Source organism: Mus musculus, chromosome 1 (genome assembly GCF_000001635.26).
Source record: "Mus musculus strain C57BL/6J chromosome 1, GRCm38.p6 C57BL/6J".
NCBI lineage: Eukaryota > Metazoa > Chordata > Mammalia > Rodentia > Muridae > Mus > Mus musculus.
In genome coordinates, this window is record NC_000067.6 from 137,353,339 (window position 1) to 137,368,108 (window position 14,770).

The 14,770-nt window shown below is 40.5% G+C and overlaps 1 long non-coding RNA gene and 1 pseudogene across 1 annotated transcript; one reads left to right on the forward strand and one right to left on the reverse strand.

Moving 5' to 3' along the window:
* The first annotated feature begins 214 nt into the window (after positions 1-214).
* Gm34244 lies at positions 215-4,594 on the forward strand. The gene is made up of 3 exons (XR_387445.3): positions 215-279; positions 2,737-2,829; positions 3,218-4,594. It is a non-coding gene; the product is annotated as a predicted gene, 34244 (long non-coding RNA).
* A 9,218-nt stretch (positions 4,595-13,812) lies between these two features.
* Positions 13,813-13,916, reverse strand: Gm23534 (annotated as a pseudogene).
* Positions 13,917-14,770: the final 854 nt, after the last annotated feature.

Genomic DNA, 14,770 nt, shown 5'->3' on the forward strand with positions numbered 1-14,770 from the left:
GCTATCATTCCAGGGTTTGCCAAAGCAATAGGCAAAACCATGGTGGTGCAGGGAAGTTTGACACAGGCAGGCGATTCTGAATATCTCTATGGTGCTACAGCCCAGACGATTGGTACAGTTAAAGGCAAGGAGCTTGAAACCAAGATTATTATTTGTTTCTTACTGAGCGATTTCTACACACTCTGTATTTCATTTGCATTTTCTCATCTATTCCCAAGATTTCCAAGGAATTATTACTGGCAAGCCACGTGACAGAAACCAGTGTGAGGAGTACTCAAGGTCAGACATTTCCTATACGAAAATCCAGGATTTAACTTTTTTACATTTAAGTCCTATTATGCAGTGAAAATACATTTATTAACTTAGTAGAAAGTGTGGGTTTTCACACTGGCCCAGTAATTCAATATGGAAAAATCTGGAACTGGATTCAGGTACTGACTGGAAGGAGACTACTACAGAATCCCAGGGGAGAAATGCTAGCCGGTCTGTGCTGTGCCAAGGCCTTGAAGGTGAGGCTGGAGAAAATGTAGAAAGCCAAACAATTAGGTAGTTAAGAAGAGATGATGGAAAGAAGAGGTTCCGGTGAGTGCCGCATAACTGGACACATTTGTGAGTGGTCAGGTTGCTAAGAGCAACTACACTGTTACAAAGGATTATTAGTGTATATGTGTATCTTCTCCATCTGAGTGTGGGCAGCCAGGATTGATTACTTCTTGATCTTGGCATGGAGCACTGTTATTTGTTTAGATCAATTAGAAAATTGGAATGGACTTTACTAATAGTAATCTAATTATCACTATGATAACATGAACTTATTAGATAAATCAATATTATTAAAGAATAATGAGCTTCTTATAGCATATAAAAATTATAGGGAATTAGCCTAATTTTCATTTTGAAAGAATATCATTTCTCTTTATTGATATTCCAATATTTGTCTTTCCTCCTAGAATATCCAACTTAAATTTATTTGAAAAGTAAAGACCATTTTAGGAAGAAATTATTTTCAAAGTTAGGACACACAACCTGAATTTGTCTGGTGGGAATTCCCCTTGAGGTATCAACTAGGCCATGGACTAAGTTAACGTGGGAGGAAGATTTTGACACATTTATGCAGCAGAGTCTTAATTTAATAGGCTTTCAGGACCTATCCCTGTCAGTGCTTTCTAAATAAAACAACTTTTAACTAGATTCTTTTAAAATTTCAGTTGCTAAAAACCCTCAAGCTCCATCTGTCATAAAAAATTATGCCCTTTAGAGAGATGTTAATATGTTTGTATTAGCCAAGTACCCAACTCTCTAATGTGATTTAATTAGAATAGACAGTCCTTGACTGACCATGGCTTGATTTATTCATTTTTAATTTTACCTTTGTGCAAATGAGATCCACTTAGTAGAAATTGTACTTCAGATTTTGAATTTTGATCTTTGCAGAGCTGTGGGTATGTGTCTCTCAGTATTGAGCAACACCAGTCAGCTACTCAATGTTCCTCATCAATGTAGGATATTATTGAGGTCTCATCTTATTTTAAGTCTAGTGTCATCTGAGCATTCAACAAACACTTATACTTATTATAATGAGGAATTTAAAATGATCAGAAAACATTGTTCATTCTTTTTTTGCTCAGTCTCATGCATGGAAATTAAAATAATTTTGAGTGAGAAACTAAGTAAGATCCCATTCAGTTGGAGTAAAATCCAATTTGAATCTCACTTCTGTGTTAGAATGGTCTAAGTGTTTGCACTGTCTTTTACTCAAATTTATATGCTGAGGTCTACTCCCCCATTTGCTGGTATGAGGGAGTGTAAATTTAGAAAAATAACAGCAGGCTCCTTATGAAAGGAATTAGTGCCTTTAAAGGATAGGTATAAGGGATTTTTCTGTCTCTTAGGAATACATAGGTCCTCCCAGACACAGACTATGCCAATGACTTACTCCTGGACTTTCCAGAACTGTGAGAAATAAACCTGCTTACAAGTCAACAAGGCATTTTTCTATAGCAGCCTAAGTAGAGTGAGATATTTGCTGTTGGATACTATAAGGTCAGATACATAGCTTTCATGAGCCTCAATTTCTTGTTCATAAAAAGGAGATAATATTATTGCATAATATATAATTAAATAAGATAATATTAATTGTATTATTTATAATTAATTACAAATAAGATACTACTATAATTAATAATTATTAATAATGTAATCACAGAATTACTTCCAGTATGTATTTGGTATGCCAACAGTGCCTAGCAATGGGAAATTTTGTAGTTGTTGTTATTATTATTGCTAGTTATCACCATCAATCTCAAGTCAGCCTCTAGGCTTAGGGTCACATATGCCCTGAAGGTGTTTTTTGTTTTTTTTTTTTTAACAATTATTTCTCAGCTCTGTCTACTACTGGATGTGAATCATATTCTAATTCTAGTCTAGGTGTAGTTGTAGTAGTAAATCCAATGTGTTGACCAAGGGGTAATAGGAATATATCCATGTTAACTTCAGACAATCTAAAATCTACCCCGACTTGCTCAGGATTTCCCCAAAGAAGTAAGAGAGAAGTCTTGTGGTGTAAATGTCTTTTGTGTTTTTACTTGCTGAAACCTCATGGAAACTGGCCTGGTGGGGATTGCTGGAATCAGGATGCCTTCCATTAGCACAGAGAGGTGAAGTTGATTGCAATTAGCTGTAATTAGCCACTGATCTTTTAGGACAACCAGAAAATCTGTTCTTTCTTCCCTGAAGACACTACAAGGGTGCTTGGATAGGACAGAACTTTTTCAGCAGCTAATCTTGGATCACGGAGTCCTTCAAAGGCAGCTGTTTCACTGCGGTCAGGTCTGTATCTATTTTTGGCATATTTATTAAGATGTCTTATTGTCTCATGGGGGAGGAAAGGAACAAAGCATGAAGGAATTTTGCCAGTGATCATCATACTGCACTGTGTGTAAAACAATGAAGCTAATTGAACTGAATGGCTTTGAGCCCTGGACGGCACAAAGTGACAAGGTTTGCTTGACAGCTAGTGAGCGATTATTTCCCATCCCACTGATTAATTTGGTCAATTAGTGGCAAATAGGAATGTCACAAGTGGAAAGGGTAATGGGAGTCATAAATGTAAGAGTAAAATTGAGGGCAGCCTTGTCACATAAAGGGTCAGCTGTGGCTAGCTCAGGCACTGATGGGGCCTTCAAGCTAATTCCCCATTCTGCGTTTTCTTCCCTAGAGACTGAATCTTAAGTCAACCAGACCTTTTGATGAAATCCAAATGGACTTCTGGGCACATTTTCTAAGGAAACTACAGGAAGAAAGTTAGTGTGGCATTTGAAACATCCATTTCTAATTGAAACATTGAATCATATCATGCAAGTCAGACAAACTCAATTCTGAACACCACAAATATGGAGCATGCACACCGACAATGCTCAACTGAGAAGTGCTCATTCAAACGCTGGTCCAAGCTCTTTACACTTGATTCATGTGACTGCTGCAGGAAATTGCTTCAAAGCGGTTGGTTTAAGACAACAGAAACTGATGATTTCATTGCCAGGTGGCACTGAACTTAAATCAGTGCTTAAGTAGGATTGGGTCCTTCTGCAGACTCTGAGCAAGAGAATGTCCCATATCCCTCTCTGGGTTTCTGTTGGTGGCCCTCAACCCTTGGCACTCATTGGTTTGTTGGTGCCTCACACTAACTGCATTCATCTTCTCCTGGTGTCTAGTTTGTGGGTCTTCTCTCCTCTTTTCCATTTGGAAGACCATTTGCATTGCATTGGGTGCCCATCTGAGCCCAGAATGAGCTTGTCTGGGTACCACTCTTCAAAGAAGATCAAAATCATGGTATCTGTATGGCAGATAGTTTAATTATTAGTTTTTAAACATTTATTGGATTTATTCTGGGATAATTTCACGAGTATAAAGTGTGTTCTGATTACTTGAATCCCCCACTCTTTCTTGACTTCCATCCTAATCCCCCCACAATTCAATTCCCTTTCAAAGATTTTTTTTCCAGACCAATTGAATCTAAGCAAGTTCTGTATGACCATGGGTGTGGAACTATCCATTAGAGGTCAGTGAATCATTAGTTGGTGTACAACTAAAGATAATGACTGCTACATCAGAATTTATCAGTATCAAATACATCAGCAGAGAGAGTTAGGGCCCCAGGGGCTCCTCCACAATCTGCAACAGACTATTACTAGGCCCAGACTTGTATAAGCCCATTGCAGAGTTGTTGTGAAGTCATGATTGAGTTGGGTGTGCCATGCACAGAAGATGGAATTTTATACATCTTTGTTTCCTATCTTCTGGTTTAAGAAATATTTTGATTAATTCTTTGAGAATTTGCACAACCTGTTTTGACCATATTTATTCCCTGACTCAACTCTTCCAAGATCCTTCCTTTCCCTCCCTTATTTCCTTTTCCTCCCTTATTCATCCAACTTTGTGTGTTCTTCCTTTCTCTCTCCTCTCTATAGCCATTATATACCCATATATATCTACATCTATCTATCTATCTATCTATCTATCTATCTATCTATCTATCTATCTATCTATATATGTGGGTATATATATATATATATACACACACACACATACCCATACACATGCACACACACACACATAATATATATACTAGACATTAAGTCCAATTTGTGCTGCCCATATATTCTTAGATGTACAGTCATCCCCTGGAGCATGATCAACTTACCAGTGGCAATACTGTTGAAGAATATTGATTCTCCCTCTCCCAGAAACTACCAGATTCAAGTGCTCCTTAGCTAGGAGTGAGAATTTGTGCCCACCTTCCTTCTCCATGCTGGGATTTGGTCGGGCTTGAGCTTGCACAGGCTTTGTGCATGCTATTGATATTGCCATAAGTTTATATGTAGAACTGCCCTGCTCTGTCTGGAAGATTGTGTTTCTTTGTGATCATTTACCACCCTTGATTTTATAGTTTGCTCTCTCTTCCAGAAGCTTGCTCCCTTATAGAACCCAAGACTACCAGCCCAGGTATGGCACCACCCACAATGGGCCCTCCCCCTTGATTGCCAATTAAGAAAAAGCCTTATAGCTGGATCTCATGGAGGCATTTCCTCACTTGAAGCTCCTTTCTCTGTAATAACTCCATCCTGTGTCAAGTTGACACCCAAAACCAGCCAGTACAATCCCTGAGACTTGGGAAGGATTGTGTTATAAATGCCCCATTTAGAGGTGAGAATTCTGCAATCTGTTATTTTCTATACCTTGAGTAGTTGTGGGTCTTGTGTTAACCACCATCTACTGCAAATAGAAGCTTCTCTAAGGGTCAAGGTACATATTATTCTATGGCTATAATGATATCTCATGAAGAGTCAGTTTAATACTTCATATCTCTGGCAGAATAATAGTATTTGATTCTCCTCTATGGTCTATGGCCTGTTTATCTACCAGTTCTTGGCTTGCAATCTTGTCAAGTATGGGTTTCATTCCATGGAAAGGACTTAAATCTGACCAGAATGGTTGCTCATTTCCATGTTAGTTAGAGTATTACTGTACAAGTCGGTATGCCTTGCCAGGCCAGTTGTTGTTATAACTCCCAGGGTTCATAATTGGATAAGTATCATCAATGATTTTTCTCCCTCAGACAGTGAGCATGACACCTTTCAGCACTACGAAAGCTAGCTGGCAGGGATGCAGCTTCCAGGTCAGTACCAGCTTTACATCTCCATGCTATGTTACTTAAATATGTGGTGTCTTCAGCAATAGGGATTTACTGTCATATTCTAGAGGGTAGCCAAGAGTAATGGCAGTAGCTTGTAATGTTCGCACATTTAGAGACCTCACTGGCTGAAGAAACTTTACCTTTCTCAATATTTTATTTAATAGCCTATGGTATTTACTGGGGTGATTTTCATCCTGATATAGATGAAAATATTTTACCATATATACCTTTAACATGTGCATGTGTGTATATGTACACACACATACAAACACACACACACACACCCACACACACAAAGAGACATTTCTACAGTAGTAGATAGTTTTCTATATGGCTTTTAAGACAGATCTTTAGTGTTCTTTATCCCTCCTGATTTCTTTCTTCTACCCTGTCCTCATCCTAGCTTCCAGCCCAATTCAATGCCATTCTTTTATTTCCCCTTTAAGCCTGTATAGTAACACATTCTATCTCCCCTCCCTTGAAAGACCTGCCCTATCCTCAGATGCTCAGTAATTTCCTGACCTCTATGGGTATTCCAAATGAAACACAATGGTTTCAAAGCTAGCATCCACAACTGAGAGAAGGCATGTGGTGTCTGTCTTTCTGAGACTGGGCTACCTCTCCCTGAATGATTAGTTCAGCTCCATCTGTTTATGGATATATTTTATAAGTGGATTTTTTTCCTTAGTAAATTGAATAACTTCCCTGTCTGTAAATATATCACATCCTCATTACCCACTGACCAGCTGATGCATGTCTTGACTGTACTCATTGCTTGACTATTTTAAATAAAGCATCGATAAACATGGATGATCAGGTATCTCTATAGTGGAGTCCTTTGGGTGTCTTCCCATGAGTGGAGTAGCTGAATGGTGCAATACATCTATTTCTAGTTTTTTGATTCATCTTCTTACTGATTCCCACAGCAGTGGTACCTGTCTGCTATCCCACCTGGCTTTAAGTCCTGGCTTTCCCCCCACCCCCAGCGTTTATCATTATTTTATTAATGTCCGTGTTTGAATGGCTTGCTGTGTCTTCCACTTTGGACTCTCAAATAAATCTTTCAAGAAGCATTGCGTATATCTTTCCTTCTCCCATATCTTCTCGCACTTGTGGGGACAGAGGTATATTTTCCCCACTTAGCACTAGATTTATGCTTACATTATATGGACTGTGAGGCTGGATTAATACTTTATGAGTGACCAGTTCTCTGAAGATGTGACTTGAGATACTGTACTGCAGGAACTATACACTGTAAGGTTTTAGATATATCTACAACCGTTTTTGCTCATTGAACACCATGGGGGGGAGGGGAAGGTGGATTATGTTTTTCTCATGTCTAACTGGTGACTAAGAGATCTAGTCAATACTTGAGTAGGTGAAGGTATAAATACACAAGCAGATGAAGAGATGGGTTGGTATTGAGAATTATTTTGAGACATTTAGATACTACATTAGTGACTATCTTGATATGTGGTTCTTTTTATTCAATGACAAAACTTATTCAATATTTTAACATAGAACTAATCCAGTATCCTAATGTAAGTCATATGTTAGAATCATAACTAAATGGTTGAGAAAATATTTATGAAGGGCCAACTCATGGCATCTCGTCAGAAGTGATAAGTTTTTACCTTCAGAGAATCTGAAGATCAATATCTTTCTGAACATCTCTCAAAAGAAAGAAAGAAAAAAAAGCCCTGCTTCTGGGAAGAATGTTGTTTAAGCCCTTCAGTGTTTTCTGACTCAGCAGCATGACACAGTTTGTATATTACATCAGTGTGCCTTACTGTCAACTTCCAAGATTTCTGCTCTGTCCTTGAGCACTGTTGTAGATGGAACGAAGCCCAGCCTGGAAGTGTGGACTGAGGTGACGCACTCTGTATTTGGTGATAAATGCAAGGGCACTGAAGACATGCCTCGGGTTGACATGCAATACCTAATTCAGGGTTTCATTATCATTAAAATAAAACAGGCAGGAGGTAGTGAATAGGAAAAGGAAAAGTGATTCGTGCACAGATGGTGTCCTAGGCTTTCATAGGCCCTGCTTCATGCAGCAAGGCCAGCTTCGACTGCAGCATCCTTCATGGCTGCACACACTGACTGACATTTCACTATGATGGATGCGTGGCCAGTGCGAGAGACTGTACCCTTTTCCGTCTATTTGGCTGAAGCAAATAGTCGGATTTCCATTTTTATGTTCCATACTTTATTAAGAGTATCTCTGCAGATGCCCATTTACAGAGGAAATTAGCTGAATAGGAAAGAAATCGGTTTTCACTCATGCGAAGCAATGAAATCATAATCTCGGAAATCTAAGACACATGGCCTACATTGCTCTCATCAAGAAGCTAACGGCCTTCTGAAATATGACGTGGTGCATGCGCTGTTCTCAGAGTCCTCCAATTACATACCTGGAAATACTTATGACTGAAATTATGCTATGTATTAAAGGCAGATGAAGTTCCCCCTATCGTGTAATGCACATTTTAAAACATTTGTATTCTAAAACATTTAAAAAGATTTCTTTGTTTTTATCTTATGATTGTTTGCCTGCTTGTAAGTGCACCACATGTAAGCAGTACCCTCAGAGGTCAGAAGAGGGCGTCACATCCCCCCAGAGCTGTGTTTACATAATGTTGTAAGCCACTATGTGGATTCTGGAAACTGAATCCTGGTTCTTTCAAAGGTAGATAGTGTTCTTAACCACTGATCCATCTTTCCATCCATTAAACATTAATTCTCTTAAAAAATAATTTTGCTTTTTACCCTTCTTTCTCTTTCTTCTGTATGAAAATAACTGTAAGGATATCTGAGTAAGCCATAAGGAATTATATTACTAACAATTTATTCAAAAAAACCTATAATACATATAATTCTGTGTTTAAATATACATGTAGAGTTTAAATGATTTTTTTTCCAATCTGGGTTGACAGTGCTTCCTTCAAAAGCCAAAGATGGCCTAACAAAAACTCCAATATAAGAAACCCTTTCCCTAGTTGTTGGTCGGGGCTGTTCAAGAGACTTCTAGAACATTTACAGGCTGTTGCTTGTATTGGGATTGAAAAAAAAACATAGAAATGTCAAGGGAATGTGTTTTTATTTTAATCCCAGGTGTGGAATATGGGGCTGCTTCAGGTTATGATTTTGCTAACTGCAGATAGTTTTTGCAAGTGTGTGATGTTTGGAATTCTGGGGACACATGAGATGGTATATAAATGCTAGAGCCCTGAGAGGGATGCATGGCTGCTGTTCCTCCTCCTGCTGCTGCTGGTGGTTGCTGGTTGCTGGTTGCTGGTTGCTGGTTGCTGGTTGCTGGTTGCTGGTTGCTGGTTGCTGGTTGCTGGTTGCTGGTTGCTGGTTGCTGGTTGCTGGTTGCTGGTTGCTGGTTGCTGCTATCCTGGCAAAGATGATCAAGATTGCCCAAAGGAATTTAATCAGCAGGAAGTAGTCAAATGATATCAAAGCCCTGTTTCCCCTCTAGCCTTCTTTCTCTCCTGCCTAGTATTGGAGGGTTGGGAGGGATAAGGCTGGAGAAGGATAGTAGAAATAGGAACCCACAAAGTAGCCAAAAGCATAACTACAATTGCTTCTGTCCATGGTTCCTCCCCAGAGGTGGAAGGTGAGCCCCTGTTGCTGAAGACATCATGCACTTTAGACGCCTGGCCCAGAGGCCAGTGAACTGGAATTGATCTGAATGCCTCCTTCCTGAGGACAGCTTTCATGGTGTGGGAGAACACTATGTACACACCCAAAGGAGGGAAGCAACCAATCCTCTTACCTAGCCACGAACGAAACAGCACATGAACCACAATAATGCCCAGCATGGCACGGTAAGCTCAAGGGTACAGTAGTCATACCTGGGAGGTAACCACTCCTCCTTAATTAATTAGGCTTAAAACCCACTCAGCAAGAGGGAAACACTATCTTGTACTTGAAACCCAGCCAGCATCGCAGCAAAAGCAAACTCAGATCTTGGAAGAGAACATTCAACTGCGACTTTATACTAAGCCAGCATAACTTCTAACTATATCCTAAACATCTGGCTCTATACCCATAGAGAAAAAATATCTCTTTGCAACAATTGATGGAGATCAATGAAGAAAGTTATAATTATTCAAAATATAAAGAACAATCCTGTGGTGACCAGCCCCAACTGATACAACTCCTGCACCGGAGACTTAGGGAGCCAAAGAGGGAGTGGAGGGATTGTGAGCATTTATTCCTAATTAACAGTTTTGTATGTTCTAAAAACAAGATTTAAAACACTGGATAACATACATAAAAGGCAAATGAATCACAAGATGGCTGTTGTTCATGTGTCAGGTCCATGATCTCCAGGCAAAGTATTTGCTTTGTCTTCGGGTGTCATCCCTAAGACTGTAGTGACAACTCATTACCCACCCTAGCTCTCCCTGGCACTGTCCTATGTTATATTCATATACCTCATGGAATGCTCACAGAAGACCTATAGAATATTGTCTTTTATGGATTATTATTTTAGTACTTAAGAAATGGAGGCCACAGCAAGAGCAGTAACTTACCCAACATCAGACAGCTGGTCACAGCACAGAAGTGTGAACTGGAGTACTCTGGCCTTAGGGTTGGTATTTCTAAGGACTATCCTAAACTTCTTCCAGCAAGCTAGTGACTATGTTTTCACTGTTGAGTAAGGAAGAGAAGTGGTATCTGGAGACTAGCAGACCATTTTGTATGAAATTTCTTTTCTTGCCCAGAATCTGTGGGAGGTGTTCATTCACACACCAAGCCAGGATGCATCTGTTTATAAAAGCCTTTTGTGGAACACGTTCTTGAAATTCTCATGAATCAGCACAACTCAAAGGACAAAAAGTGAACTGAGTAGCTGATCCTGTCTCTGTAGACCAGACTGACCTCTAACTCAGAGATACTCCTGCCTCTGCCTCCTGAGTGCTGGGATTAAAGGCACTCATTTATTCACCACCATCACCACCACCCCAATTTCCATCTCTTAATGCTTTGGGGATGATTTGATCACAACAGCTATTATCTAGGGACACAAATTCTGTATCTTATAGAAAGTGTGTGATATCTGGAAGCTTTGACATGGCAGCAGCACCTGCACAGGCACAGATGGTGCAATGGCAGCATGCATTTGACTATGGACAGAGCGGGATTTGGTCTGGCACTGGAAGAATTATGCAGCTGTCTACTGGTGATGACACTCCGGTGTTGGATGAAAATGTGGTTACTGGGAAAACATTAAAATGGCAGATAAGAAACTCTCCCCCAGGGGCTGGAGAGATGGCTTGGCAGTTAAGAGCACTGCCTGCCCTTCCAGAAGTCTTGAGTTCAATTCCCAGCAACCGCATGGTGGCTCACAACCATCTGTAATGGGATCTGATGTCCTCTTCTGGTGTGGCTGAAGACAGCAACAGTGTACTCATATACAAAAAAAAAGTACATCTTAAAAAACAAAACAAAACAAAAAACTATCCCCTAGTAACAATTTCACAAGGAGTAGTGATTCAGAGGATAAGTTTGTGGTATTTGGATTCCAAGAACAGAGCTTGAATCTGCAATCCATCATTCTATTGTCTTTTGACCTTGGGACAACATTTCCTGTCTTGCCTAAAAATTGTGTCTAGTAGTAGCTTATCTTAAAGGAATGCTGGTGATTAGTGTATATTTTGTGTCCTTTAGGCATAATTGTTACTGTCATGAAGAAATTATCAGCTATGTACTATTTATGAGTATCTAGTTCTTCCTGGTCTAGTTTCCAACTTCACACTCACTGTTTTTTTTTTTTTTTTAATTGCTACAGCTAAAAGTTTAAGGTGCTATTTTCTTGATTTTTAATATTCTAATCAGAGATATGGTTTTAACAAACAACATATGCCCATGCAGAAGACAGAATGAGATGAAGCTACCAGGGAAAGGATAATAGAAACAAGCCTCTGAGGTATTAGAATGTAATAATCATGGTAGGTATTCGCAGCCACAGGAGCCTGTGAGATTCTGCTGTGCTTTGGTACTTATTACTCAGCTCCTATAGATTGCTACTGTAACATTCTAGTCATACAAAAAGGGGGGCTTTGTGGGCTAGCCTTGGCTAGTTATTTTATCTCCCCCTCTAGGCGGATTCATCAACATTTAAAGGAAAATGCTTTGTCTCGGAAGAGAGAAAATGGAAATCTCAGGGCCATTGTGGCTTCACTGACCTCCATGAAGAAGAAGAAGAGCAATGGTAACAGGAGAGCATGGGTCAAGCTCACAGAGAGAGAGAGCTGGCTGAAGTAATGCAGGGAGTCCTGGCAGGTAGCCGGGTGCTGTTTGTGTAGCAGGCTCTTCCCAAGGCTGGGTTTTCCTCTAATTGTCTGCATTCAACAAGGTAATGTAGGTTCACCTAACAATGGAGTGCCAGCATTTGAGTAACAAGGCAGCATTTGAGGCTTTTAGGATTCAACATATTTAAAAATCCTTGCCTCCTGCAGTTTATTATCATCACTCTTTAATGGATATGTATTTTTGAAGGATATGTCAGGGGCAAATATGGTGGGTCTGGATGACGAGGGGCTGTGCATCTACTGTGAAATTTTGTGTGTGTGTGTGTGTGTGTGTATGTGTGTGTGTGTGTGTGTGTGTGTGTGTTTGAGGAGCCACTATTGGGTTCTGGGCACCATACTGAAATGATCTGACTTATATATTTAAGGAAGTTGTTGGAAAATCAAGGAGGTGGATAGTCATTGATGTGGAAAAGCTAGTGTTGACACTATTTTTTATCCAGGAGTTGGACATAGGTGAGAGAAGTGATTAGGTCATGGATCTGAATCAGGGTCAACAGAATTTCCAGAGACACTGGCTGGCACTTTTTGTGAAAGAGAAAAATCCTGGATGGCCTTAAGTGTTTTGCTCTGAACAACTAGAAAATGGGGTTTCTATTAGACAAGATGGGGAATGGCTCAGGTAAACAGGAGTTCAGAGCGGCATATCTGGAGTTAAAGTGGGTCTGTAGTATCTGAGATAATTAGGAACTGAGTCGGGAGCTGAAGAGATCTACAACATACATAAACTTGGATTTAATAGCAAAGCTGTTTAGTGATTTGAGAGTGGATGAGCTTTCCAAAGGAAGAGATGACATGAAACTGTCCTTTGGGCTGTCCTCCATGCAGGGGCCACACGCTGAAGCGAAGTCTACTGAGAAGTGAGGTGTGACATGGGGCGGGGCACCATCTGGTATCTGGAGAGGCAAGTGAAGAACAATGAGACTCTCCTCTCTAATGTCGTGTGTCTATAGGGTTTATAATCTGTGACTCTAAATTGGAAGCCTGCATGTCTCCCCACCTTAATCCTAGTGCTTGATACCAAACCTAGGCCCTTGTACATACTCCATCCTTACATAATTAATATAATTAATCATTATAATAATGCATAATGTAATTAATAAATATAATGATGTAAGAATATTTACCATCCATATATCTACCATTCATTAAGCAGCTATCATATTGTGAGTTCTGGCCATGTGGTAGCTCTAGTCCTGCCAGTGTGTGGGAGTGACAATCATCCTCAGAAATGAAGAAGCAGCAATAACAAGCTGGTAGAGAAACAGTTTGTGGTCACATGGCAGCTAGTGAAAAGTTAGGTCTAGATTCTCATACAAGAGGGTGTTTCATGGTTTTTAATTTTAAAATTTATTATGATTTTTATGTGTGTTTGTATATGTGTGTTGTGTGTGTGTGTGAGAGAGAGAGAGAGAGAGAGGGGGGGGAAGAGGAAAGGGGGAGGGGAAGAGGGAGAGGGAGAGGGAGGGGAAGAGAGAGAGGGAGGGGAGAGAGGGGGAGAGGGGGAGAGGGGGAGAGGGAGGGGGAGAGGGAGAGGGAGGGGAAGGGGGAGCGGGAGAGGGAGAGGGGGAGAGAAGAGAGAGAGAGAGGGAGAGGGAGAGGGAGAGGGAGAGGGAGAGGGAGAGGGAGAGGGAGAGGACCTATGCCAAGTGGGTTGCCTGTCAGGGACTCACTCCCACTTGGGACCCCTGGCCCCAGATAGGGTTCTCCTAGTCTCTGCCCTGGGAGCCCTTCCTGGATTTCGAGGTACTAGACTGGTGGTCATCTCAGGATCACTTTTTTTTTTTTTCAGGGAATGTTAGGTTACTAAACATTCAGATGTTCACATGTCAGAACACTGAGCATAGAACCTACCACTGCACAAATGACACAGCAGCCACACATACAAAGACATTAGGGGCAGATGAAATAGTTCTTAAAGAAGTTACTGTCACCCACATTTTATGTCACCTACACTTTATATATGAGGAAAATAGGAGGGGAACAAAAACACAGTCACCTGCTTGACAATATACAGAGAGTGAGAGACTTGGAACATGCAACCCCAAATGGGTTGTCTCCATTAAATCCCTCCCTCAGGGACTCAGGGAACTCTGCAGAAGAGGAGGGAGAGAGAATGTAAGAGCCAGAAGGAGTGGAGGATACCAAGGAAACCAGGCCTTCTAAACCCAGCAGGGCCATTGCAAGTGTGAGCTCACAGAGACTGTGACAGCATGCACAGGGCCTGCACAGGTCTAAGCCCGATGGGGTCTCAGCACTGACAGGGGAAGTGGACACATGCCCCCATTCCTAACCCATAAGCTATCTCCAATCATTATCCTCTGGCAAAGGAAAATTAGTTTTCTCCAATGAGTCTTGCTGGGTATACAAACCATACTTAATGGCAGACCCCACTCCCAGAGGTAGACAGCCAACACAAAAAGAACTCAAGAGTAGTTTTGGAAGTGTTTTTGTTTCATGATACTTTGTCTGGACATATGTTTACATCACAAGTCTTTTCCTTACATATGTTGTTCTGATTTTGTGGTTTTAGGGGTTTTCTGTGTGTGCAAATGTGTGTGACTCTGCTTTGGAAACTTCATTTTTGTTTATATTGCTCTATTCTAGTTTGTTTTTATTTTATCTTGTTTTATTTATTATTTAGATGCCTGTGTGTTTTCCAGTGGGTGTGTGTGTGTGGATTTGGGTATGGGAAGGGATGGGCAGGATCCGTGGGGAGTTGGGAGAGTGAAAACTATAATATATATTATAT